The 2,724-nt window shown below is 45.5% G+C and overlaps 1 protein-coding gene across 1 annotated transcript in view; it reads right to left on the reverse strand.

Moving 5' to 3' along the window:
• Positions 1-1,051, reverse strand: part of LOC311049495 (hatching enzyme 1.2-like) — a 14,311-nt gene extending 13,260 nt beyond the window's left edge. Inside the window, exon 1 of the mRNA XM_084063095.1 lies at positions 995-1,051. The gene's annotated coding sequence lies outside the window, so the exon portion shown is untranslated. The remainder of the gene's footprint in view (positions 1-994) is intronic.
• Between the last annotated feature and the right edge of the window lie 1,673 nt (positions 1,052-2,724).

A 2,724-nucleotide genomic window follows, 5' to 3' on the forward strand; every position in this document is an offset into this window, starting at 1 on the left:
ATTAAACAATAACAAAGACATAAACAGATTAAATGTGATGAGCTTGTATATCTGCTATTTTCTTCATAGCCAACGAACGCTAACATCTAAAAATGATACAGCAGCGGTTCCGGTAGGAGACACAAAGAGTCTCCTTTGTGTCTCCTACCGGAGCCGCTGCCCGTTGGTCATCAAATCATTATATTGTTTTAGGACCAAAGAATGAATCCATGAATTCAAGTCTCCATGAGGTGAGTAATACATAGAAGAAAAGATTTTTTTTTTGGGGTGAACTATCCCTTTAAGTAAAAGTATCAATGCCATATTATAAAAAAATAATCTGTTACAATTAAAGAGCCTGTGTTCAAAATGTTACTTGAGTAAAAGTACAAAAGTATTGTCATAAAAATATACTTAAGTTATCAAAAGTAAAAGTACTAAAATGTTTGACAATAGCAGATCTACAAGCTTGTAGATCGGCTATTTTCAAATAGCATATGTATACAAATAAGGCTGAAGTGGTTAATGTATGTTTTATAATGTAATAATAATGTAAATCTACAAAATAACTAGTAACTAAGTTTTCAAATAATTTCTAATGGAGTAAAAAGTACAATATTTGCCTCTTAGATGTAGTGGAGTAGAAGTAAAAGTATTGAAAAATGGAAATACTCCAGTAAAGTAAAAACAAAAAAACCTCATAATAAGTACAGTACTTGAGTAATGTACTTAGTTACTTTACACCACTGCATTTAACCACTTAAACCCTCAATACTTTGTCAACTTGACCGTACTTGGTCTGCTCTTTTTTCCCTCTAAACCAAATCTGTAAAAACAGTTAAAAAAAAAAAGGAAAAAAAATCTTGCCGGTCATCATCATTGTCTCAGGAATGAGACAAAAAACAAAAAAAATGATAGAAAATAAGTCAATTTGTTGTGTGAACTAGTCCTTTAAGTGTGAGAACTAGTGATTTAAAATGCATTTTGTAGAAGGTCTTAATAGAGTAAATCTTACCTTGGGTTCACGGTGGAGCAGTGTGTGTGTGTGTGTGTGTGTGTGTGTGTGTGTGTGTGTGTGTGTGTGTGTGTGTGTGTGTGAGGGTGTTATATACCCTCCTACCAGAGGGGGAGCCCCTCCCCCCCCATGCAGGGTGTGGGGCTGATGATGACTCAACACACAAACACCTGTCTGTCAGAGAGAACAGAACTTCTTCCAGGAAGTAAACCCAGAGGACATTAAAGACCTGTCAATCACACACACGCACGCACGCACGCACGCACGCACGCACACACACACACACACACACACACACACACACACACACACACGCTTCATTTCTCTGACTGGACATTTTAAGAAAAGACACAAAGAGACAAACATCCTGAAATAACTCACTGTTGTGAAACAGATACCTGTTGCACTCCCCCCCCCCCCCCGCCTCTGTCTGCTTGCCTTTCTGTCTGTCTGTCTGTCTGTCTGTCTGTCTGTCTGTCTGCCTGCCTGCCTGCCTGCCTGCCTGCCTGCCTGCCTGCCTGCCTGCCTGCCTGTCTGTCTGTCTGTCTGTCTGTCTGCCTGCCTGCCTGCCTGCCTGCCTGCCTGCCTGTCTGTCTGCCTGCCTGCCTGCCTGCCTGCCTGCCTGTCTGCCTGCCTGCCTGCCTGCCTGCCTGCCTGCCTGTCTGCCTGCCTGCCTGCCTGCCTGCCTGCCTGCCTGCCTGCCTGCCTGCCTGCCTGCCTGCCTGTCTGTCTGTCTGCCTGCCTGCCTGCCTGCCTGCCTGCCTGCCTGTCTGCCTGCCTGCCTGCCTGCCTGCCTGCCTGCCTGCCTGTCTGTCTGTCTGTCTGTCTGCCTGCCTGCCTGCCTGCCTGTCTGTCTGTCTGTCTGTCTGTCTGTCTGTCTGTCTGCCTGCTTTTCTGCCTGTCTGTCTGTCTGTCTGTCTGTCTGTCTGTCTGTCTGTCTGTCTGTCTGTCTGTCTGTCTGTCTGTCTGTCTGCCTGCTTTTCTGCCTGTCTCTCTGTCTGTCTGTCTGTCTGTCTGTCTGTCTGTCTGTCTGTCTGTCTGTCTGTCTGTCTGTCTGTCTGTCTGTCTGCCTGTCTCTCTGTCTGTCTGTCTGTCTGTCTGTCTGTCTGTCTGTCTGTCTGTCTGTCAGGGCAATGTGAAAAGGGTGACATTTCTTCCTCGGCCTAGTGGGAATGTGTGTGTGAAATTTCACGGAAATCGCAAGCAGCGTTCATGATTTGAGGCATTTTGTTCAAAACGGACCAATCCTGCAAACTTTGGAGGCCAACCTTAGCCAATCAGGATGGATTATGAAATATCGGACAGACGCGTCTTGATCACATGACTGTAGAGATACTGTGTACCGATGTGCGTGATGTTTGGATAAAATCTGTAGGAGTAATGTCCAAAAATGGGTTTTGCAAAAATCGGCCTCCTGGTGGCGCTATAACAGAGGTTCTGAATTGGCATCCAGGGAGTGTGTGTGCACAGTTTCGCAGCGAGCGGGCCAACGGTGCCGGAGATTAGCTGGTAACACATGGACAGGACGGACGGACGGACTGACGGACACACGGACGGACGGTCAGGGGGCAAAATATACTCTCTCTCAGTGGCGTGCACAGACATTTTGAGGGGCAGGTGCTCAAGTAAATTATACTTTTTTTTGTTTACTTGGTCTGCTCTTTTTTCCCTCTACACCTATACCTCTTTGCCAAAAATAGCCGATCTACAAGCCCACGCTATTTTTGGCT

Source organism: Gymnoscopelus microlampas, assembly GCF_963454915.1.
Source record: "Gymnoscopelus microlampas genome assembly, chromosome: 1".
Taxonomy (NCBI): domain Eukaryota; kingdom Metazoa; phylum Chordata; class Actinopteri; order Myctophiformes; family Myctophidae; genus Gymnoscopelus; species Gymnoscopelus microlampas.